This window comes from Orcinus orca, chromosome 17 (genome assembly GCF_937001465.1).
Source record: "Orcinus orca chromosome 17, mOrcOrc1.1, whole genome shotgun sequence".
Classification (NCBI taxonomy): Eukaryota; Metazoa; Chordata; class Mammalia; order Artiodactyla; family Delphinidae; genus Orcinus; species Orcinus orca.
Genome location: NC_064575.1, coordinates 2,567,474 through 2,593,482, shown reverse-complemented (window position 1 = coordinate 2,593,482; position 26,009 = coordinate 2,567,474). Strand labels below are relative to the sequence as shown.

At 40.4% G+C, this 26,009-nt stretch overlaps 1 protein-coding gene across 8 annotated transcripts in view; it reads left to right on the top strand.

The window, feature by feature from the left end:
- The first annotated feature begins 1,724 nt into the window (after window positions 1-1,724).
- Window positions 1,725-26,009, top strand: part of ST18 (ST18 C2H2C-type zinc finger transcription factor) — a 131,010-nt gene continuing 106,725 nt past the window's right edge. For 2 of the 8 annotated variants that reach the window (XM_049700605.1, XM_049700606.1), the window contains exons 1-3: window positions 1,729-1,926; window positions 9,419-9,495; window positions 23,655-23,697. The gene's annotated coding sequence lies outside the window, so the exon portion shown is untranslated. Of the gene's footprint in view, window positions 1,927-6,637; window positions 6,768-9,418; window positions 9,496-23,651; window positions 23,698-26,009 lie in introns of those variants that run through there. The other 6 variants (XM_049700602.1, XM_033437671.2, XM_049700607.1 and 3 more) reach the window with 5 other exon arrangements.

The window sequence follows — 26,009 nt, the reverse complement described above, 5'->3', positions numbered from 1 at the left end:
TGATGGCCCACACGCTCGGAAGGCCAGTGAATGTAAGCATGAACTGCAACCCCACACACTCAGGTTGTAACGCATTTAATATTGCACCCGATCCAAGCAAGTGGTAGACTGCTTTGTTTCGGTGAACAGACAGTTGGAGGCTGGAGGAGTCCTATCCTGGGCCTGGGCTCCAGGTCTGGGGTCGGGGAAGGGGGCAGGATTCTGGTACCTCTCGGGAAACCGCGACACAGAACAGTGCGGGGAGAGGGTCTCAAACAATTCATTAAGGTCCTGCTGGAGGAGAACACTAAGATCCTTTATCTCACATCCCTCATCTGTTCAGAGAGCCTAGCACGGTGTCTTTGAGGTTTGTTCAAGGTTGAAAGGATGTGAGAAGGTTTTAATTCTTTTAAAAATTTTTTTATAGTTTTCCTCTTCTAAGGCAATAAATTCTTATTAATATCTTTTTTTTCCCATTATGGACACAGAACCTAGTTTGCTGTCATAAGATGCTACTGCCATGGTGGTTTTTCTTTGAAAAATAAATCGACTCCAACTTTTCAAAATGTTGCTATGTGGTTCAACCCTACGAACAAACAAACAAAAAGTGGAATCGTCATTATGTTATCGGTTAGTCGGAAAATACTGCCAAGGGTGTTTCAAAAAATACTTTCCAAGAAAATATCTGGAAGCCAGATTTTTCCTCTCGAGTTTTTGTCCCATTCCCTAAAAGCTCCCACTTGTCTTGGCCGTTTGGGGGTCTGCCCTTTCCAATGTAAAAGGGCTTGCTGCACATTTTTGAAGGATTGATTGGGTTTTTTTTTCTTCCCATGATTTCATTTCTTTCATACGGTTAGGAGTGAGTAGCAGATCGAGGATCCGCTAGGAGTCAGGGATGAAAAGAGCCACATGAAAAAATTCCCTGGCGAGCTGGGCACGACCTGCAGAGGGAAGTGAAGCCAGGGTCCAGTGTGAGGGGCAGGGATGGGGATGCAGGGATGGGGCGCCGGGGGGCTCGGAGCTGGAGACCATTCTGTGTGGGAGCCCCGTGCAGCATCGAGCTCCCCTAAGCTCCACCCAGAAGTGTGGTCGCCTTTGTCATTTTAATTGGTCTGTGTTTGTGAAGTGGGGCCTCTATTTACTTATAGCTTGGGGCTTGTGTTTACCAAGCCTGGTGGAGGCCAAGTGACAGGGCTCCTGCAAGCTCCCCCGCTGTATCTTGAGGCACTTTTCTTTTCAGTATCTGTGCCTGTCTAATGCGTGAGCTTCTGTGAAGCAAGCACAGGAGGGTACAAGGCCTACAGGGAGGAATTACACCTAATTACTCAAATAATTGCTAGGCTGTTGCCTTCTTAGTCACTGAAAATAATTTCCAGGTCCCTGGCTTTTATAGATAGTCTTCTAAAGGCAGGAGGACACAGCCCCCTTTTTAACTCAGCCCATTCACTCACAAAATCAGAACACTCGAGCCTGCAAAATTAATAAGCGCCACTTCCATTACATATATTTTAGGTTGTTGTTGCCGTGGCGATAAAGTCAGGGACATTGCATCTCCTCTGTTGAGCCATTGTTATCATCCCTGGCCATCTGCTGCCGAGGAGTGATACTCCGTCTCATTTGCATGATGACTGATATATGGGAGGTTTGGAAGGACATATGCCACGGCAATCATGTGATGAAAATTAAAGTGAAAGTTTTGGGCCCAGAGCCGAAAAAAAATCTGTGTATGCGCGTGAGGCTGTTGATGTGCAAATGGGAATCATATTGAGAAGGTCTGAATAGGGAGGTGTGACGTAAAGAGAGGACACAAGGCAGGTGCTTATCTCTGAGCAGTCAGAGGCACTGGATGTCATATCATGGGAACTACCTTTCAAAGAAACAGCTTTAGTGCTTCCGTTCAGCACACAAGGGAGGAGAGAAATATAAGTTTTGGAAACGAACAAAAAAGTAAGTTGAAAACTTTGGAACCGCGTTCTGCTCGCACGGAGGTTTAAGTCCCTCATCCTTGTAGTAAGTTTTTGTGTCTTAGGTCGTCATGTTGAGTTTTGTTTCTGGGGGAAAAAAATAATGAGAGCACTAAAGGTTGAACTTTAGAAGTATGTAGACGGGTTTTTCTGATGTTTGTTTTGAACTTCTGTTTCTGGTTTCTCCTGTGGTATATACTTGGTCATTATTTTAAATGCTCTTTCTGTCTCTCTTTCTTAAATTTTTGCAGAAAGGATTGTTGTATCTTCATTGAGAAGGATTTCAGAATAAAATGTCTCGGTCCACTTGCATTTATACTGCATCAATAATGCCTTTGTTCCTATACATTTTTGAGACGTGCAAATTTACAACAGAATATTTGATACAAAATTATACTTAGTACACTTTTTTCTCTGAAACAAAGTAAAGTGGAAATAATTTCTGAGATCGCAAAAACTACCATTGAGATCCCAAATCTGACAGCTCACTAGGGTAGAGGAAATCTTTTCCGGGGGGAAGAGGGTTATCAACACAACAATATAGGTTATTTTTATAAACAAATAACCATATCAAAAAGATGCTTCATATATTCTTTTTGGAAAGTCGAAATGCTGGTCATGGCTACACGTAAGGGAAAGAGTTTGTGGGAAGTCCCAAAGATATTTAAAATGATAAGTACGGTATTTATAATCTTGTCTTTAAATATTTAGAGAATTGAAGAGGAGTCTTAAAAAATGATACAGTTCATTTTTTGATAAATTCAGATGTCAGGAGACTCTTCAGAAAGTTAAAGAGTGATATTAGAAAAGGCTGAAGAAGGAGAAAGACTTAAAATGAACCTTGAACAAAATTTTGCTGAAGGATGAGTTCAGTGAAATATTACTAAAGGATAGAGAAAAATTTCAAATACCTTGATAAACAGTACTTGGCCTCATGTTCCTTTCATCCTCACAAGGCATTTATTAAACATGCTTTGGTTTGGTACATGTGGAAATCATAGAAGTCTCCTAAAGGGGTATACTGAGCTTTTCTTTCAATTTCAAAGAACAAAGCAGCTAATAGGCAAAGTGTGTAAAATAACTTCTTCAGTATTTTTTTCTAAGAGGAAGTGGCTTATTGTCAGAAAAGTTACACCAACTCTTATCTTATGCCATAACGAGCACTGCAAAATTCCATAAACTCAAGGGAAAAAAATTGATGAAGAAACCTTCAATATAATTGTGTACACTGTCTTTATGTTAGGGAAAAAATAAATAAGGTCCAGGGAATAATCAGATTCAGAGTCTAAACTAAAACTGAAATTAGACTTTCCCTAACTTTTGTTCCCCTTGCAAATATCATCTGCATATTATCCTACTCTTATGTGTGTAACCTAAGATTGCCAGTGATCTCCTTTCTCCTTATTCTAAATATTCAGTTACTCAGTGGTGATTATGTGGCCTTCTTGGCTTACCCCAATATTAGATTACTATAGATTTCTTGTGCCAAATTAGCGGAAATCACTGTTGCACATAAGAGTGATTCACTCTTTTTTAGTTGTATTTATGTTATCGAAGGCAGCATCATTTTAAGCTTAAAAGCTTTTATATTTTAAATTTGGATATACTGTACCTTGGAGAGCATAAATAAGGTAGTTGTATTTAAAACCTTTCAAAGTACACTGGAACTTTGATAGAGATTCTAATTTAGTTACGTTTAAAGGAGTCTTTTTTTTTTTTTTAAGAGTGGCCATTAGTATTCTGCTATAACATCAGCTAGTAAGATTTAAAGTTTCCTGGTTCTTCTTAACTTAGACATTTTAAGTGCAAATTAACTAGAAAAGAATAGAAAATGCTAGGAGCTGTCCATGGTAGCATGCTTTTTAAAAAGTTAGATTTATAAAATGCATATCTGCATACTCTGTGTAATTGGCTTTATTACCATTTTAAAAGGTCAGGATTAAATTCTTATTAGATAAATTAACCCGGCATATACGGTAGTTATTTGCAGGTAATGTAACAATCTTATGCTTACAATTCAATTGCAAAACTTTAAGCTTCCATAATGTTAATGAATGTTTCTGGTTGCAGCTTTAATGTATTTATGAGTAAATAAACAAAAATCACAGGCTACTAGATATGTAATTATTTAGGTTGACATTAAAAGAAAACCACAGTGCAAATAGTTTCCATGGTAGTAGGGCAATGCGAACGAACATCAAAAAATGTAACTTGTATGACTTTATTGCTCTTGAAATTAATTCTTGTCCTTATGTGACCTGCCATGTCTGCTATAGAAATCCAAAAGATCATAATTGTTTGATATGAAGTGCAAAAAGAATAGTTAAATTGAAAGTTTAACATCATGAAATGCAAAATCCCAAGCGGTATATAAACATTAAAAGAAACTTTGGACTGCTAATCCTAGGAAATGAGTTTTATGGATTGAATTCAACAAGGCTTCAGAAATGGTTCCATCTGCTGCCTAGCAGCTGGTGAAAGGATAAATTTAATTCATTAATTCATTTGGAAAAAAGGATCCAAAGTAGTAAAGACTTCATTGCTCATAATGCATATAGGTGAAAACACAAACTGAAATCTGGTCCAATTGATCATCCTAGATAATGAGCTACATTTTGTCTTCCCTTTTTTACTAAAGGTCTTAGTGACTGAGTCAATACGGTGTTGATTTTTATGACAATAACCAATCATTTCCAATCATTTCAATGATAAAAAAAATCAGGGAAATTTAAAGTGAGTCACGATTTTTAATCGAGGGAACTGTAGCATTACAAATTATACACGTTCTCATTTTGTGTATGTGTATGTGGGTAGCAGTGTGTGTGTCTATGCTTACACTATATACGTATCCCTACTCTGAATCATATATATCCCGAATCACTTCAATGAACTACTAATATTAAGTGGCATCCTCCCCTTTGTCGAAATATTCAGACTTACTTAGTACTCGAGTTGAATGCAGGTAAAGCCTACTTCAGATTCAGAATTCATATTTACTCAAAAGTTGCAAGGTTCAAAATAACACTTGTTTTGTTTTCTCCTCTTTCTGCACTTCAAACTAGTTACTCCAGCCTCTGTTTTTACCCACACGCTGTAGAGGTCTTCAAAAGATAAAAAAGTTGTACTTGAAGTTGTCTTTTCCCAACTCCTTTTCTACGTTAATCACGTTGACATAGGACACGGAAAAAGATCTGGTTGGCTGGATTGCACGGGACTTTTTAGTATCTTCATATAAAAATGATAGAGGTTTCACGCCCAGCTTCTTGAATTGTTTACATGTAACCAACACGATGAGGTATTGAAAAAGTTAACGTTGTTGGATTCCCTTTAACTTATAATCGTATTGGTGGATTTTTTTTTTTAATCTGCTGGCATCTTAATAAGAGCGAGTTTGCCCTTAGACATGTATAGCTCACCTTCCCCGGCAAGGTAAATGTGTCCTGGTTGCTCCTTAATTGATTATGATAGAGGTAAGAACGCCCCTGACCTGATTCAGCAGCCAGCAGCCATTCAAACCCTTCTTTTCGGATGGTGATTTCATGAATGGTTTTGGTCTTTTCTTTCTCTGTGGTCATAGCTCACTGTGGTGGGTTTGTTTGCACCCTGTGGGTTGGGTTAAGAATCAGGGTTTATGCATTTACTTGTACTGTTGCATTGTTTATACAGCTTTGGTTTAGTTTTGATCTTTTTTCTTTTTTCTTTTTTTTTTTTTTTTTTTTTGCCTTTGAGGCTCTTCCACAGTGTCAGCTGCTGACTGATAGTAGGAAAAACGGCCTCGTGGTGTGAATGAAAGGGACCTAGCGGTTGGTAAACAGAGATAAGGAATAAATAGAGCACAGGCAAAAGGAGATAGTTCTGCGGGGCCCAGATTGCTGCCAGTCTGTTCAGGGGAGATGCAGAGCCTGTCCTTTTCCCAGATTAAATTAGTGTGCGAAATCTCCAGTGACCTCCTCCGCTTCTCCCCACACTCTTTAGCCAAGCTGAACAGCCTCTGCTGTAAAGGGTTCATTTTATCCAGGGACTGGCTGGACAATAGAGCTCTCCCTGATACTTATGGACAGCTGGCGTCATTCACCGTGCTGTCAGCATTTCATTTTTCATAAGAGTTAAAAGGGTTTTTACCTTGTCACGGAAAGAGGGCAGGAACGTAACTTTGCCAGTTCCAAGGCTGCTCGGGCAGTGGGTAGGACTGGGGCAGGGGCAACTTCGGAGTCAGGAGAAACTGCTAAAGGATGCAGCGCTTTTTGGGTTTGCTCATAAGATTAAACTGAGACAGAAATTAAATTTCAAATCCGGGTTCCTTGCTCGGAGAAAATATCTTTGATGCTGAAAGTTCTGTTTTAAAAAAATTAAGGTCACCCATGCCAACCAGAGAATTCCTCTCCGCCTGCTCTGCCCTTGTTTTGGCTAGAGATGCATGCATTTTATTACCTGCGAGGAACCACCCTTCAACAGGAAGCCTGCAAGATACCTCGGGAGTCTCATATTTTTCTCTCTCTCTCTTTTTTTAGTGATTTACTGCAAATATATTCAGCATTTGACTGATTAAATAGACCTTCGGCAACCTTGAGGGTCACTGTGTAGAGTATGTACATAGAAAATGCATCAGCCCATTGTACCCTGGCAGCTAATGAGATTGGTCGTTAAGTAAATGACACAAAGCCTACAAAAAAAGCTTAGCAGCTCACTAGAGTATCACAGAGTGTCCCTGCACACCACACAACGACACAAACACTGGACTACCCTAGCCCACCCCTGCGTTATTCTGCATCACTGCTTCCCTGAGGTCATCACGAGAGGCAGAACAAAGGCTAGGAGGTGCGGGTAAGTCAGTCTGGCAATTAAGCCCCAGGGAGAAAGTAGAACAAATCTTAGCCTAACCGTGGCGATGCGAGTCCGGTTCTCGACAAGTAGGTCAGGATGGAGGGATTTTGCTATCACTTCTGGAAATACTGCTTCAGTGATCAAAGCTCTTATGTTGCTGTTACGGTTGTTTCATTTTGCCATTTCATAAAAGTTTTTACATTTCAAAGTCGAGTGTACTCCAAAATGCAAGGGAACTTGAATTGGAGAGGTGGGCTATTGGCTGGAGAAAGGGGGCTTCTGCAAGTGACGACCGTTCAGGTGTGTGTGCAGCTTTGAGAAACTTTCAAATGCATGAGGTAACTCTGATTTTAGTTAGTCCTACTGCTTTTAAGACACAACAGAAACTGGGGTATGAATGGGTGCAGTGAAGTTCTTTCTCGTTAATATAAAATTGTTCCCTCCACTAGTATGTATTTAACAGATGTGGGACAACCGTTTCCTCAATCAGTATCTTAAAAATCAATCAATCAGACACAACAAAACAAGGAGATAATAGCTCCTCTTTTTCTGTGCGTTCCAGTTCTCTTGAAGCTGCAAATAAAATCATTGCTGTGAATCTGTAATGCTGAGTAGGATTAGTGGTTATTTGCTTGCTGTACTTGGGGGAAAAAAATCAAAGCTATTTGACACTGAGTAGCACGGGGGTACTGTGTCCCTTGAAAAATGCTTTTAGTATTGAACTATAACGTCGCAGGATCCTTTTAGAGAAATATGGCAACAGGAAGTTGCCAGAAAGTCTTATTTGCCTTGCTGAAATGTCTGTCTGCCTTAGACGTGTGTACTCAGAGGCTGTTTAGTTCAAGAGAGAATGATATTGTTCCACGACGTTCAGGTAAATTCCATATTTTATTCTAAGAACTGTCAGCTCAGTGGATTGTCCACGGTTTAATAAACTCTGACACTCTCACTGAAAACATTTTTTAAAGTATTGTTAAGTGTGCTGTTTTAAAATGGATGGATTCATAATATCTGTGTCAGGATTCAAGTTTTGAAGACACTGTCATTTAATATCATAATGGCATGTCATCTGTTCATGAATTAAAACTCTCCATATTACATAGAAACCAGTTTGCAAACTTGCATTACTTGCCCGGAAACATTTTTATTTATGTGAGAATATGGAAATATTATGATACGGAATAAATTGCTTCCTACTGGTATTTATGGGAGATTCATAATAGTTCATAATATGGTCTGGGTGACCAGAGGTCACATACTTTTTAAATTTTTTTGTCTTGAAGTACTTTTCTCCTTTCCCAACGTTCATTTTCTTTACATGAGTCATTTAAGACTGTATGTGTAGAGTATGTAACCGTATTATGTATTACAAACTCTAAGTATTATTTTTATAGCAACCAGAATTTAGAGGGAAATAGATTTTGTGAAGAAAGTGGTATAATTGCGTCTCGTTCTTTCAAGTAAACTATATGTAGGGGAGAGATACTTCGATTTTACTCAATTCAGATTTTTCTAATATGTCATCTCATCACCAGGCCTTTAATGGGACAGAACTCGTGGAAAAAGCGAGCTGTCTGAAAGTGGCTACTCGTGCAACCTAACGATTTTGGTTTAAGGCAGAGTTATGCAACTAGGTCATCCTTCTGGGCGTTCTAGGTGCATGAGGTCCTCTCTCTGTGCTGAACAATTTAAATCTGAATCTTGTGACGTATAATTTATTTTTTCTACGGGTGCTCATGTTCATCATGTTACTACAGGAGTGAAATGTTCAGAAAACGCACGATCCTTTCGGATGGCTATACGTATTTGACTGCTGCCCTCCAGTCCAGCGAACGGTGGGCAATCTTGGCCCAAGTCTGTTAGCTGCATCGCTGTGGATAAAACTGAGTGGGATTACTTTCACAGGGATATGACTGTCACCCTTCAAAATAAAATGGGGCTATGTTGTAATTAAGATCCCAGGGCACAGATCCTTACTTTTGCTTTACGTGAACTTGTTTTCACCAGTATTGGTCTTGAATTGGAAAAATGTTTTTAAAAATTTAACTGAAAATACCTGAAGAAAATGGTTTTATCTGCCGTATAAATTGCTTCTTCAAAGAAATGTGAGGAACTTCATTTCTGTTGACAGAAGGAAACTTTGTTACTTTTATTCAGATTGGTTTATTTGAGAAATAAGTATTATGAGTTCAAAGGATTGTGTGACTTGCTGTGGGTAGTACAGGGAGCTCATTTCCAGCCCTAACTACCCACCATCTAAGCAGAACTATGACATGTTTCCTAGAGATAAGGCCGTCGTTATAAGTGTCATGTGAGTGACGCCAAGTGACCAGAGAATCTACCCCACTCCCTTCCCGAGTTCATATGTTTGAAACCTGGCTCTTCCATTGACCAAATCTGTGGTCCTGGATAGTTACTGAACTTTTCTGGGCCTCAGTTTTCTGGTCTGTTAGATGGGGCACAGGGTGGATAAATCTTGCCTTACAACTTCTGTGAAAACTAAATAAGATAATGTAAGTATTTGAAAAGCTTTTGCTGCTTTAACTTTCCCTTGGAGCTCGAACCAGTGAGTGGCCCTGCCAGTATCAGGTGAAGATGCTTCCACGTTTGCCTCACCCTTACAGAGCTCTTTCTCGTGTGTTTACTTTCAGAGCCCTCAGTTTTGTGAGATTCCTTGAAAGACTGTGAAAACCATTTTACATGGCTGCGTGCTCATATCGAGTCTAAGGTAACAAGTTAAAAATACCAAATGTATATTGATATGTCATTAGACTGATTATGCATAGCTTTATTAACAGCAGTCAGGTGTATGCTGAAATTTCATTACATTTCAACTGTCTATAAGCAGAAACACTAAATTTCATTGCAGTGAAATTGAAATTCATTTCATTTCAGAACGGAATATCCATAGTTTAAATATTTAGTTAAAGCAAAGGTCTCTATCTACTACTGTTAGGTTTACTCCTCATTTTTTAAAATTAGTATCTTTATTTTTTGTCCCTTTGAGATTTATTTCATAAGGTTTTGACTTAGATTGTTTCTTTTAATTGATACTTTGATTTGGTAAAAAAAAATTTTCTTTTTCAATGACATTATGATTGGAAAATATTTTATTCTATGAACTATTTAAAGAAGCTTGAAACTAGTTGACGGCTAAATATTTTAAAATTTCATTCCAGTGAACTCTTAAGAGACACCCAAGTGTCTTTACAGGTATTTGAACAGTATTTTGTCAAATGTAGCATCAAATTTATAAACTTTCAGGTACGAATTTGTTACTTTTTTGGTTTAACTCTTCAGATTCTGATTGTAGGAATGTTTATTCTGATAGGGTTTGACCTGTACATTTAAGTTGCAACTCTGTGAGAATTTTGTTGCTAAGAAGAATTTCTGATCTTATGTATCTCGTATCCACAGGTAAATTGCGTCAACCTCAGAAATGTGAATGCGTTCAAAGTCTTACTAGTGACTTATTTATACTACAAAGTAGTATTAACTACAAAAGTATAATAGCTTTTAAAATCAGAGCATTTTAATTTATTTGACTTAGTGTAAATATGAAGGTATGGAGGTACTTGCACAATATATGTTCTCCAAATATTCCTAAATATTATATTTGTTGGTTTATCAGAGTAAAATACCTATTAATTGATATGCTATTAGGACGAAGAATTACACCTGGTATTTCCATGAGAAAATATTTACATCATGATTTCATTGCCAAATAAGTATACCAATATGGATGGTACATTTTCTCCACCTTTTCCGAAATTTACAAGTAACATAGGTAGTTTAATTTAATTTCCTAAATTTTGAGTTTTTCCTCATGAAGGAAACATGGCCCAAGGCCAGTGTGTAAACCTTGCCTCACCCTTTTTTTTTCAGATGTGTCATATATGTGTCCAATTTCTATATGAGGGAATTCATGCTTGGCACGGGACAAAACTTAGTTATCCGGACTTGCAATGTTAGGCAGAAGCAGCCGGAAATGAAATGGTTAATTATTTAAATAGAATAAACAGTATTTTCATTCCTGGCAAGTAGATTACAGAGAATAAGAAAACAAAAAATGAAAAATTTTGTTATTGAAAAGCTAATTTGTAAAGGAATACCGTCAGCTAGGAAGATGCATCTACTGTTTGCTCTTTGGCGTCTGTGGCATATTTGGTATGAATTAGAATGAAGGTATTTACCTCTTTTAAATTTTCTCCTTTCAAATAACAAACACTGGTAAGGAATGAGTCTTAACATTTCTATGCTGAAGGGTGAAAAAGGGGTGAGGGTGAAATATGCTCATGGAGAAAATGAAATCAAGAAAAGATTGAAGCTGACAAAATGACTACTCCAGAAAAGGGGCAAACCTATTATGTACAGAGCCCTTGACCTTTTTGTGTGTTAAATATACCAGCGTCTACCAAAAGGGTTAAACAAAATGCATTCTGTTGCATCTGCTTACTAAATCCCTTACTTTAGTAGAAATTCAAATTTTGTAAAGATTATTCGTTTTATTGATGCATATAATTATAATAACAAGCCATCTGCTGATTTGGCAGGCACGGTTAAAATTCTCCAACTCTCATAACCTTTCAAGTACTGTGCCCTTGGGACTCTATTTCACTTTTATATTTTGGAAAACATGTAGGGACAAATAAGGGCGGTCATCTACAGAATGTCAGGCCTGAGGAAGGGAAAGAATGGAGATCGGGGTACCGTGGTGGGTACTTTTCATGGTAGAGGAAGTTATTTTTTCCTTTTCTTTTTTCTTTTTTTCTGCTTCTGACTCCATGAAGGATTGTCCTAATTCTATGAGGTATTTAGGAATTTTTTTCCTAGGGATTAAAGCTCTACCTTTTCACTCCTGAAAGGCAGTTTCTAAGTCTAAACAAAACAAACGAATAAAAGACCTTTCCGAATATTGCTTACGTTGGTTTTCACAGGTAAATGGAATCTATTTCACTGAGACCTTTTGAGCTAATAAAATATTCCACTGGTTTTATTTATCTGAAATGCATTCGGCTGAATTACCTTCCAGCCATAGGTTTCGGATTGTAGAACAGTTTGTACATTTTGATGTGGATCTTTGGTTTGAAGGTCAAATTTCCAAGCGTTTTTGTAGGAAATCACGAGCTGATTAGATTTCCCGTGGCAGGAATCTTCTGGTAGCCCTTCTTTGCTCCCATAAACAGTTGGAGTTTGGTGACATCCCATGCCTGCTTCACTTACTTCCTTGGGACTGTTCCTACATAATCGAACCTGGTCAATCCCAGAGATTCCAACAATCAGATTTTGTGGTTGGAGATGGTATATAGGCCGTATCACAGCAGACTGCAAGTGAGCTGAGGGGGACGGACAGAAGCCGTGGGATCCCAGGACTTGGCTTTGTCAAATGATGGGAACACACACCTCCCTCCTTCCCTCTCCCTAACACATGCACGCACTCACGATCAACGCACACCTGTTAAGTCGGCAACCCAAGAACTATTTCTTAGGTTTGGCCAATAAGAAAAAGAACTTCTGACGCAAACATTGTGCGCATGAATCTCTTCGTAACAAGGATGACGTACGTGACGACAGTAATAAAATAGCAATCTTTGTCCTTCACCAGCGCGCGCGCTGTGCCGGCGCTGTGTTAGACCCCTGCACGCGTTACGTGATGTAATACTTGTAAGATTTCCCTTCGTACCCCTTTTTAGCGGATAAAGCAATTGAAGCTGAGGCACATTCAGGTGCTTTCCCTGAGGTCACCAGCAGGCTTGAGGCTTGAGCCCAAATCTAACTGTTCCCCAAATCCATGCTCTTAATCTCATTCTCTGCTATGCGGTCTCTGGGCACAGAGGTCAGGGAAAAACAAACATTGTCAGCGACATAGTGTCCAGTGACACTGGGTCCCGTGGACTCTGGGCTCTACTCACAGCCAAGTATGGTTAAGGGTTGAATGATCTTGACTCGACCAGTTGCTTTATTTTGAGAACATCTGTCACATTCCGGGCTGAGCTTGGTGTCCACTGGGGTCCTTTTCGTTCCTCAAATTCTGTAACTCCATGAACTTTTATAATGAAACATCCCAAGATTTGAAAAACAGTTCACGGACAGCTTGTCTTCGGTATACCTAAGACGTAGATGTTTAGCAGGCCAGTAACCTTGGTATCGGAAGTAGCCTGTTCTAAGAACTGTATGCGCTTTAGCTCTGAGACTAAACATCACATCGAAGTTAGACATTTGCCAAACAGCCAGAAATCTTAGGTCTGTGAGCGTAAGTACAGATACGTGGAAACACCTGATCATTGCATTCTTCTTCTGAGAATTTTGGTGTCGAGCGGAAGACGTTATTTTTTTCTGCTATGATAACAATACAACACTGACCTGGTGTCAGCCAGTATTTTGAGTCCAGAGAAGAATTCTTTTCATTTTAACCACAGTCACAACCAGAGCAAAAGCCAATAGGTGAGGTCTGCCATCATCCCCTTTCCTAGATGAGGAGACCCCCCCTGGGATACGGAGCAGCCTGCCCGGGACCCAGGGCTGCAGGTGAGAGCCCGACCGACCCCGCCCGGCACTGTGGCCTCAGGCAGCGTGGGTTACACAGCCAGCCTCTGTGCTCCCCTCTCTCTGTGGACTTGTGAAGATTTCGCTTTGCTTAAAAAAAGGTTTGGAAACATAAATTACGGATTACAGATATGTTTAGACTCATTGTAGTATTTATTTTTGCATTTTAGATCTTAATTAGGCAGTTACTATTATAATACTCATATAGTTTCCTTAAATTATTATAGAAGATTAACCCAAAACCACTGTTTAATCTTTTGCAAATACCATGTTGAAAATATAATACCGAGTAAAAAGAGTCAAGTTAATGAGATTTGACAAAAATCCTTTAGAAGAGAAACTGTATTTAAAACAATTTTATTCTTCTCAGTATCTAGCATAGGAACTTTGAACGTTGTGAGTTCCAATGCAAAAGTGTTTGTTGAAATAAAGAATCTAAGGATGAAGAGTTTTAATCACAATGGAACTCTTCCTAGGTGTTGTAGATACCACGTGACGTTCACAGGAGATTAAAATATTTTATTCCAGCTGGATATGATTTAAGATATTGTTTGTATTTATAGTTTCCAAGAGAGTGAAGGAAGAAATGTAAATATCGTGAACAGGTTATTTAGGCTCTCAGTTGACTAAGGAATATTGTCTAGAAGTTTCCAGAAGTATAGACAGTGGATGTAAGACGTGGCACCTGCCCTGAGGGACTTTATGAGCCGGAGCAAAGCACGGTGGTGTAGGTGAAGCCTCCAACCTTGGCTGCGTCATTGTTCACAGAATGGGGGGCTTCCCCATGGCCGGTGCAAAGATGAAACAGGCCACGGCCACACGTCACTTCACTCTGCCACTCAGCCCTACTGTATGTGGGCCAGAGCACCTCACCAGGCACAGTCAGTTTTATTTTCCCCTAAAAGGTAAAGTTATGGCCTAGAGAATAGAATGACCACCTTTGCCTAGCAGTAGCCTCAGGGAAGAGTTCATAGAAGAGGCATTTAAAGGGTCTTGAATCCATCCATTCAACCAACTTCTTGAGAATCTACTATGTCCCAGCATCTCTGTCACGCATGGAGGGTACAGACACAAGTATTGTAAGAGCTCATACCATAGCAGGTGACACGGGCAAACTGATGTTCACAGTCCCAAGGGGCCCATGTTATGCAAGAGGCAGCCCCAGGGCAGCCATTTGAAAACCAGTCAGGAGTCGTGAATGACAGCCATGTGGCTGGGATTACAGGTGGCTGGGTAACCAGGTGAAGAGACTCAGAAGGAAGAGGTTATTTAGAGGAGAAGCTGATGTACATCTTGAATGCAAGACAGCCAGGTGGCGATACTGAGTATCCAGCTGATCTGTGGATCTGAGATTCAAGGGCAAGATCTGAGACAGAGAGATGGACGTTTGGACGTGGTTTCCAAGGAGAATGCACGGAGTAAGAAAAGGATCAAAATTAGCAACTCCAGGAAATCTCAGTGTTTGGTGGGACGATGGAAAAGGGGGAGCCAACAAAGGAGGAATGTAGAGAAGGCTGGAGAAAGCCGGGATTCAGGGAAGACAAGGACGTAACCGGCTTGCTCAGGAAATAGACTGACGATGCAGCGCGAGACACGTCGGCTAGGAGGTCACTGGTGGTCTTTCCAAAGACGCTCGAGCTGACTTGGGCTGGGAGCCAGGTGGCCCTGGGCTGTGCAGGAACGGTGTGCTGAAAACAGAAAGCCTCTGGGGATTTTAAGAAGTTTGACTCTGAAGAACAGAGTTAACAAGATATAGGGAGAAATGTGTTTATATACAGAAGAGAAGGAACCAGAAGACATAAGAAGGCTGGAAAGTTTGAAGATATGGATGAAAAACAAACTAGATCGAGTAGGAAGCAAATGTCATAGAGCCCAGTGGAGAGCCTACCGTCAGAAAGCAGCAGGGAACTCTCACCCTAAAACCGGAGCAAGGGAGAGAGGAGAGGCTGCAAATAAAAGGCTGTCCTGCATGTATAAGATGAGATATGGGGACCATTCAGAGTAGGTAGGAGTTGATGCAGATAGAAGGTCTGTGCATGGAAGGATGAGACATTAGGACCATTCAGAGTAGGTAGCCCCCAAAATTTTCTGTCAAGTTAGGCAGCAAAGTCCTATTTCAACTCTGTGTGGAATGGTTTTAAACTGTAAGTGCCTTTAACATGTTAGTTTTTATTAATTATTACATTTACATCATATTAAAAACAACAGGTTCTACTTCGCTCCTAAATGTTATGCATAATGGATATTGGCATGGAAACTCAGAAGACTGAAGACAACCAGAGGAGCTAGGGCTTCGAGCTGTCTTAGAAGATGCAGACGATTAGGAAGGGGGAGGGGAAGAGGAGAGTGTTCTCGGTCTGGGGCTGATGTGGAAGAGGTGAGCAGGGGGAGGGGGAGGGGAGGGGTTGGCTTCTCTCCACCCAGGATTCGTGAGGACATTGGGAGTGATGCGTTCGTCTCGTAGCAGGCAGCAGATCCATTTCTGTTCTTTATCGCTCTCCTTTTTGTACTTTTCCTTGATTTACGCTGAAGACGCAACTTCAAGGCTGTCTGTTGCTTTACCACCTCCACCCCAGGGAGGTCCACCTGCCCACGCCCAGATGACGCCATGACCTGGTCACTCACTTCCCTGCTTTCTCACCTCTGCTCGCAGCTGTCCGAGGGCATCCTATCCCACTTAAAGCAAAATACAGACTCCTCGCTACGGCTCACGGGCCCAGCCGCTCCGCGGCATGTGGGATCTTCCCGGACCGGGGCACAAACCCACGTCCCCTGCATCGGCAGGCGGACTCTCGACCACTGCGCCACCAGGGAAGCCCTCCATCTGTTTTTTAAAACAGCTTTATTGAGATATAGTTCACATACCATACAATTTACCCATTTAACGTTACAGTTCAGTAAAAGTCTTTAGTATATTCAGAGTTATGCAGCAGTTTTAGAACATTTTCCTTCCCCCCAAAAGAAACTCTGCACCCCTTAGCCATCACCCTCCAATGTTCCCTCTGCCCCAAGTTCTAGGCAACCACTTACCGACTTTATGTTTTCGTAGATAGGCCTGTTCTGGAAACTTCATAGGAATGTGAGAGCATCATGTGTGGTCTTTTGTGACTTTTCTTTCACTCAGCATGTTTTCAGGGCTCGTCTCTGTTGTATCATCTATCAGTGCTTCACTCGTTTTGATTGCCGAACAATATTCCATGCATTGGATAGACCACATTTTATTTATCCATTCATTAGTTTATGAAAATTTGGGTTGTCTCCACTTTTCCACTATTATGAGCAATGCTGCTGTGAACATTCATGTACAATTTTTTGTGTGGACGTATGTTTTTATTTCTCTTGGGTATGTACCTAGGGGTTGAATTGCTCTATTATATAATAACCCTATGTTTAACCATTTGAGGAACTGCCAGACGTTTCTCCAACACAGCTGCACCATTTCATGTTCCCTCCAACAGTGTAGGAAGGTCCAATTTCTTCACATCCTCACCAACACTTGTTATTATGTGTCTTTCTATTATAGCCATCCTAGTGGGTGTAAAGTGGTTTCTCACTGTGGTTTTGACTTGCAGTTCCCTAGCGACTAATGATGTTGAGCATCTTATCATGTGCTTATTGGCCATTTGTATGTCTTCTTTGGAGAAATGTCTGTTCAAGTCCTTGGCCCAATTTTAACTGAGTAATTTGTCCTTCTATTATTGAGTTGTGATCTTTTTTATACATTCTGGATAGAGGGCTCTAACTCTTTTCAACCTAGGCACAGTTCTTGTACTCTTTCTTAAATGAACAAAGATCATTATTACTTCAATTTAAAATACCCCCCATCTTTTATTTTCCCGTAGCGCTCATCACTGCTTCAAATTGCGCTGTACGCGTGTTGTTTCCTTGGTTCTTGGTTTGGCTTCCGAGAATATAATCCCAAGAATATCATTTCTGTCTTGTGCATCCTTGCTTCTCCATCTCCTCTCTCATGATGATGAAAGGTTGCTGTGATTAAACACATGGACCTTGCAGCGAGAGTCCCAGGGCTGCTCATCGAGAGCTGGGTGACTCTGGGAAAGCACTTGACTTCTCTGTGTTTTAATCTCCTCATTTGAAAGATGGGAAAGATTAATAATCCCTGATTCACTTAATTGTTGTGCAAAATGAGTTACTATATAAAAATATAAAGCATTTACAACAGCATCTAGCACAAAGAAATAATAGAATGAAAAAGTCAACAGAGATTTTTGAATGAAAACTTCATGAATTTTCGCACTAACAAAGAAAGTGGTGTGTTAACTTTCCAGACTTAATCAGCCTCACCAACACATGTCCTCACCATGACCAGGCATGGTTATTAATTGGGTACCACCTACCTGTGGGCTTTGCATGAAAACTGATCTCTTTGGGGATCATGGAGTTTTATAGAATTTGTACTGTGTGCCGTGCCTTTTATGAGTGACATTTCATGAGTCCTCACAGCTCTAGAGGGAGGTTCTGTTATGGTATCTTTTTAACAGATGAAGAACCTGAAGATCAGGGAGGTTAAATACAGACCTGAGATCACAGAACTAGCAAATGTTAGAGTTAGGATTTAAATTCAGGTTGGCGTCACCCCTCTACACCTGCTGCCTCGGGCCAGGGCTCAGGGTCTCCTGTCATCAACAAGCATTTCCCAGGTTATTATCACTGTATTTCCCCACATATGGTTTTATGGTTTTTACCGTATTTCAGAGTCTCCATAATCTTAACATGCATTACTGATTGTCTAAACATTCTATCCCATTATTTTCAGTCTAAATGCAGCACAGAAGTTCTCATTCCTTGAGTTCATGGGTCTTTCCAGGGTTTGCTCAAAGAAAGACATACAGGCTCCGCCTGCCATTTTAGCCAGTACTACACGGCAGGAGAAACCCTGGCATCGCACATGGTCTTGAGCACCAGCTCAACTTAAATTAGGAATCATAATGTCACCCTCCTTAGGCTGTTGTGAGGCTTAAATAAGATAATAAGACCGTGAGATGCCTCGTCTGATTTTGTGTTTACGTCTTGCCTCGTGCAGATCACTTCAAGCATCGTCCACCACTTTCTACTCCCCACCACCTCCTCATTCTAATTTGAGATCAGCATGTTGCTTAGCACATTCATGATAAATAATACTATGTTTCTTCTATTACCTTTTAATTTTATTTCATGATATTTTAAGAACTGCCCAATTAAGTTTCTTTAGGCATTTGTAACACGCCAGTCACTCTTCTATTTTTAACATATGACTGAACTGGCAGTGACAGTCCTTAAGCTTTAATTCCCCCCCACACTTTGAGTTAACATCAATGGTTATGAAGGTTATTAATAGTTATTAATAGTTACATACGTTTTCTGTCCGTTTTTAATTTGCAAAGTTATTTTTAATTTGTGAAGTTAATCTCAATTCACAAGTAAACTGTTCATAAGATTGTTATTCTCTACCTCACTAGTTTTCAGATATTAATAATCTACTTTAAGCATTGCATTTATTAGTCTTACAAGTTAATCTACCCTGTATGTTTTCACCAGCATAACTTTTTGCTACATGCTCTGGATACTTTCATGCTTTATCTCTAGATATTTGATCCATTGTTTTCCTAAAATTCATATCCCAGAGGCAGGGCCTTGGTCACAGTTCCCTGTTTTCTTAATAATTGGGCAGTGGTCCTCAAATAGTCAGCACTCTCACTGAGCTTCTGGACTATGGAGAAAGCAGGGAGGAGGTTGTCCCAGCCCTGCAGGAGCCTTCAGTGAGCAGGCGGAGAGCATGTCGAGGGTGATACATTATGGGGTTAGGGGGGCTTCCTTTGGGAACACGGAACCACGCTTGGGAGGAGGAGTTAAAAGGTGAGAGGAAACCCATCCAGGTTACTTGGAGGCCAGGTCTTCATTTCATGAGCATTCTCATTACTCACTTTGAAAACACACTGTATAAATTAAGTCTTGAAAAGCAGGAATTCTGTAGTTCTTCCAAGGAACTTTCTCCTTGTACACTTTTCGAAAAATTTAAAGTACCCCCAAAATACGTAGTCTGTTACCTCTGATGGAAAACTAAGATCAGATTCCCTCAGTAACCTGCCACAGATAATGAAACACCGGAATCTAGAGAGAAACCAGCAAAAACGAACAAAAACCAATAAAAGTAACAGACCGGAATTGGATAAGCACAGGACAAAGTGCCTGACGTGAACGGTCCTGACCCCTCTGTACAACCAGATGTTCAAATGACCGAAGGCTCTTATTTAGTCTGATTCATTGTAACTCTTAAAAACCGCCCAAGCAGAGAGATCGGTTAGGATCTTGACACAACAGTCAGCCGTGACAGCACCGTGCACAGCTGACCTGAATTTGTAGGATTATGAGTTCTTCTCTACTCAAACTATACACCCTGATGTTTGTGCTTCTGCAGGAGAGAGCTCGTCAAACCCATCAGATGGTTCTCCCAACTTACCAAGAAATAAACGCGGCACCCTCTTCTCAAAGATTTTCATTTTATCGCCTCTTTGCTTTGTTCGACAGAAGTATCTGTGCTGTGAGAGGGGCACACACCTTACACCCCTCTCCACTCTACAGGACTCCACCTGTTTATATAAACACTTTTCCCTCTTCTCCAGAAGAATAGGTGCTTAGTGAAGATTTGAGCGAATAAGTTAATGAGTTCGTTCAATAAGACTGTTCTATACAGAGAAGGTTGGTTATACCGGCATTTATCAAATTACTTATTTGTGACATTATCTTGTATTTAGATGAGGTTGATACTTTTAAAATAGCTTTGTTAAATAAATATCAGTGGGGTAGCAAGACATAAGAGGCGGTGAGAATTCAGAAGGGGCACTGATTCCTTTAAAATTGTTCTCATTTGTGAACAAACTTCTGGTTACGGGGCGGGGGAGGGGGGAGGGATAGATTGGGAGTTTGGGACTGACACGTACACACTGCTATTTTTAAAACAGATAACCAACAAGGACCTACTGTATCGCACAGGGAACTCTGCCTAATACTCTGAAATAACCTAAATGGGAAAAGAATTTGAAAAAACCGTTCTCATTTGCTTACTGCTGTTCCTTATATTGAGCCATATTCTCCCAGCTTTACTGGAGTGTTGTTTAATAAGCTCATGTTTCAGGACACTAAATAGTTTCTCCTGGCCTGAGCACATCACTGCTAAAGCACCTAACTTCTGCTCCGTGAGTCATTTTCTGTTTGGAGAATCACCCTCCATCTCGTTGCTAAAACACTCTTCAGCAGTGTTTCCTTCTACAATTTATTTTACTACCAACTGCTTGTACTCTCCTAGTTCTAAAATATGTATTCCAGTGAACAATGTTGACAAATGACCTTGTAAGAGCTTTGCCACTGAGGTATTTACCAGGACAGCGACGCAAACTTATTTTTAGTATCAGACTAAAAGGTGTTTTCATCCTTCGAGAAGTTTTCGGGATAATGTGTTCTTCAGAACAGCAATCAGCACGCTTCGCATAGCGTCGGTGAGAAACTCGCTGTGCCGTTTAGAAATAAGTCCGAGTTTACTAGGGCTGGTAAAACACTGAACGTCTCAAGGAAATACGCATCATTGCTTGACATGGAAATTCATTTTTGTGATATCATTTTTCATTAATTCATCCTCTTCTTTTATTCGCTTTGGGCCAGTTTAAATGCTGTGCGGTCTTAGATCTGTAATTTGTGAGCTCACATTTGATAAAGGCACCTGTAATGAAGAAGTACATAATTGCTGTTCCTTTCTCAACATGAACGGCTTCAACTGAAGGGAAGATCAAGTTCAATAAGCTATAAAGTGGTTCTTAGAATGTACTCCAGGGATGGGCCAGAACATTCACTTTTTATCTGTTCTTCTCTATCGTGAACTATTAAATACAGAGCAAATACATAGCTCTAGAGTAGAGTGGGGAAGTGCCTCTGTTCCATGTGGATGCAGGGGATGTAGCCTTTGGGATTGGAGTTCTTCAAAGCCTGTATTAGTGACTCTCTAAGGCAACGGTTCTCGAAGTGTGGTCCCCGGGCCATCAGCACCTGCATCACCTGGGAACATGCTGAAGAGGTGCTGTCTCAGGCCCTCTCCAGACGACCCTGCAGGTGACTCTGGCGCTGGCTGATGTTCGAGAACGACTGCTCTGACACTTTGCTGTTCAAAGTGTGGCCTGTGGAGCAACGGGAGCCCCCGGACCCTCATTAGGATTACAGGACCTCAGGGTGTCGGAATCAGGACCTGCACTTTAACAAGACACCCAGGTGACCCTGATGCATATTAGAACCTGAAAGCCACTGACCTAAGGGTTAGAGCAGGAAACCTACAGGGGAGGGTACCTGCCATTCAGGGGCATTTGGGAGGCTGTCAAAGTGGGATCAGTGGATGCTTTTTTTTCACTGCCCGAAATATATTCAAACACCCTAATTCAACTTATTTATATTAGGGAACTGTGGGAATAACCCTGAGAGTACAGAGAGAAATGTTTGCAGATAACAGCATGAAAAAAGAAAAGAGTTCATGTGTTTCGCTTATTTTATAAAGTAGTTAATAGGTCATTCAGCCAACAAAATACAAAACCACTATGAAATATTACCTTTAAACCTTAATTATTTTCAAGGCAGTGTTACCCATTAAATGTTCCCTAGCTTTTTATATTGTGATTTCTATTTTTTAATTTCTTCTGGTAGAAGTTGTTAATTTTATTCTAGTGTTTACCTTACATCAATATATCAATACTTCCGTTTTCTTCTTTATTTCTCTCCTTTTTTAAAAAAAAATAATCTTTTACTATCTGGTTTGTATATTTTAAATGATATACTTTGAATCCCAGTTATTATTTATACCACTTCGTACCAGTGATTTCATTCCATTTTCCAGTTTTTCTGTCCCTTGTCAGAACAAAAAACACTTACATAGTAATTCCTCTATCTGTAACTCCATCCTTGTTTGTCTTCATTTTGCAATTAAATAAATGAAATTCTGACCATCTATCTTTTTGCCAAAACTTTCAGTCATCTCTAGTAGAGGGCTTGGCAAACTACACACATTTTTGTTGAGCGAGATCAGTGGATACTTTGCTCTTTGTGGATCCCTCTCAGTTCCCTCTGGAATAAAAAGGGGGAAGAGATGGGTAAACCTCGTGGCTACAATGTTCAAAAATATGTAAAGGCACCCTGTCTACATTGTGAGATGGAGAGTAGAACCATGATATGAGTAGCAGAGCTATTAACTGGATAATAAATCATATGTGTGCATATATACACACACACATATATACTCATACACACATATACAGACCATATACATCAATATATCCCACAATGACCTAGACATTTTAAGAGAAAGCATAGTTTTCAAGTCTAACTTTTTTTGAAAACTCAATTTTCTAATTCACTTTTCATGTACAAAGAAATCCAAGATGTGTTTGTGTCTTTCTATCTTATTTTCTACCCTCGGATTTAATTTTCTGGAATGCATCTTTTTAGAAAGTCTTTTTACCAGGGAAGGAGGTTGCAAACTTTCGAGTCCCGCCTCATCCCCACAGGGTCGTTGTTACAATGCTGAGGAATCAGTAAGACAAAGCTTTCTGTGGAGGCCGTGAAGTTTGCCTCTTTCCAGGACTCGGCATTTTCCATCTTCTCGTGGTGAAGCCAGTGGCCTGGGCAGAAAAGAATAGTTGACCAAGTAAAATCTTATTTGTAAGAATATTTTTAGCGTGGAAACACATGAAAATGAAGGGATCTTTTTTTAAAAAAAGGCTTTGGAAATCTTTTGCACAACAAACACCCCCATATGTAAATAGGACTGTCACTAGCTGTTTGTCCACAGCGAGGCCTCCAGATGAAGCAGGGCTGTGCTCTGACAGGGACAGCTGACTCATTAGCAGAGAGCAGTGAAAGGTAATTAACCCTGGGAAAAGTACAGCTGCCGTGCGGGCTGTTCCTTTCTGTAGGATCTGATTAGAAATTAGTGTTAAACCACTGATTCTTTTTTTTTTTTTTTTAAGAAAAAAAAAAAAGACTGTCATTGATAATTCACTTTCACTCTCAGGTGTGTCCCCAGAAAAGGTTCTCAAATGTACTTGTAGACAAAAGGACTCAAATCTAAAAAGCATTTTCTGATCACAGTAGACACCTGCTTTTCTTGTTGAGGGGGAGTTCTTTCAAATGAATATTATTGAACTATTGAAGATTGGTTTGTGCCCTGATCCGTTCTCCCATAGTCAGTATGTAAATTACTTGAAAAGATTGTTTTATACAGTTAATAAGCTGTAGATAATTACCATTTAATTAAGTTTCTCTTTTTCTTTCCATTTTCCCTCTGATGATGCTTCTCGTCAGTAGCAATGGAAACTCTCCAGTTCAAATCCAGTGGATGCTAGGGAAGGTAAGTGAAGACTATTTAGAAATAAACTTTCCCCCCCAAAAGAGAAGTATCCCTAACTTTTCAGTGGCCTTCTAAAACTTGAGAATTTAAGGAACTTGGTTTTAGGGGACAGCCGAAGATGCCTGATTTTGTTCATGTTGGTCTCATCCTGGTCATTTGAGTTACAATTGTGTATTTTTTTTTGAGAAGTGTGTATACCTGTTCATCTTGATTTATGACTTCACTTGTCTCATATGAGGAGTATTAATACTTTAACGCAGTCAAGATTTACATATGTGGCTGACGAATGTGGTGGGTAGCATAATGGCGGCCCCCAAAGCATCTGTGTCTTAATTCCTGAAACCTATGAATACGTTACGTTACATGCAAAGGGAGTTGATTAAACTGCGAGTCTAGAGATGAGGAGATTCTCCTGGATTACCCAGGTGGGCCCAGCTAATCCCAGCGACTTTCAGAGAGAAGCAGATGAATGAGTCATGCAGATGCAGCCTGAGAAGGACTCAATTCCACCAACCATTTGAAGAAGGAGGAAGGGATCTTGGGCCCCAGAATGCAGTGGCTTCGAGATGCTGAGAACGGCCACTGAAAAAACAGGGACCTCAGTCCTATGACAGGAATTCTGACCTGCAGCCTCCCGTAAAGAGCTCAGCCTGACTTGATTTCAGGCTGGTGAGACCGTCCCAGACTCCGGACCCCCAGAGCTGTAAGACACTGACTTATTTGTGCTGTTTTAAGCCACACAGTTTGAGGACTTTTGTTACAGCAGCAACAGGAAACTAATACAGAAGATAAGCCAACCTATAGATGGGACGTATTTTACAGCTGACAGTATAAATCCTGTGAAGAATTTCTTGTGTTTGAATGAAGAGAAGAAAAATTTCTTGAGAGGCCAAGACTGATAAGTCGTTTTTAGGAATTGGAATCTGTAGATTGTAATGATGGTTATTTCAGTAACTCTGAGATTTCTGTCTTCTGCATCGCAACACCCTGCCCACACCAAAAATGTTCTCCATGTGATATTTTTGTAAACATGATGCCTGTATCCTCCAAGGTACAAAGCAGTACCTGCTTTATTGGGGTGGTGAGTACATCTGTGTTTCACTGTGCTTGGGTGAGAGGAATGGAACGTCCGTGGGAAAGGCGACCTCTCTGATGCAGAGAGAAAATTGATCTGACCGTCGTAGTGTATGCGGAGCCTGGCGCCTAGAACCACAGCGCTGTCACGCAGAGCCCGGTGCTAGCGTGGGGATGCTGACTTTGTTCCCTTTCTTCATTGTGAAATGGATAGAGTCTCCCTATAGGCACGGGATGATGACAGGAAAAGAGTGCATGATGGTGCGTATAAGAGTGTCTTTCACGGGGCAAGAGTTCAGTCAAGGTGAGCTCAACTTACTTAGAAAATACCATGTCATTTTACTATCTTGATAAAAAATAATGGATGGGGCTTCCCTGGTGGCGCAGTGGTTGAGAGTCCGCCTGCCGATGCAGGGGACGCGGGTTCGTGCCCCAGTCCGGGAAGATCCCACATGCCGCGGAGTGGCTGGGCCCGTGAGTCATGGCCGCTGAGCCTGCGCGTCCGGAGCCTGTGCTCTGCAACGGGAGAGGCCACAACAGTGAGAGGCCCGCGTACTGCAAAAAAAAAAAAAAAAAAAAAAAAAAAAGGATGACTTTTGTCTTTCCTTGTGGTTCCATTTTTATCTCCAATAGAAAAGTCATCAGTTTAGAGTATATGGACATACATTGTTTAAAATAAAATGTAAGTGCATAGTAGTTAGGACACTGGCCATACTGACAACTTTTGAGTAAGAAAAGTGAGATACAGAAACTGGAAACTGGATGGAGTTTAAGTGAGTTGGAGATCTTCCTAAATGGTTTTCTTGCCAAATTTGGAAAAATAAGAATAATATTTCTATTTTACCTTTGGCTTTTATCCCCACAAAGGGACTGATTTAAATCACATGCTGTCATTTTTCATGCAAATTAGATGAAAGTAGACATTGGGGAAGAAATCTGACCATAAAATCTGTTACAATCTATGCTTGCTCCCCTTTGTGTTTTGGGAGCTGACTTTTTAACACAAGGGAAGACAACATCGTAAATTCTGCTTACCGGGCATTGCAATCAAGCAGACAAAATCTGTAAGTTCCAGTGTTGTGCTGGGAAGTTCTGTTTTGAATACAATGAATAGGATAATATCTCAAGCATCTGAAGAGTATTATCTTTGGCTTATTTTAATTGAATTCAGTCATAACATATTGAGCACCTACTTTGGCCACAACATCATGTTGCAATGAAAGGTCAACACTACACAG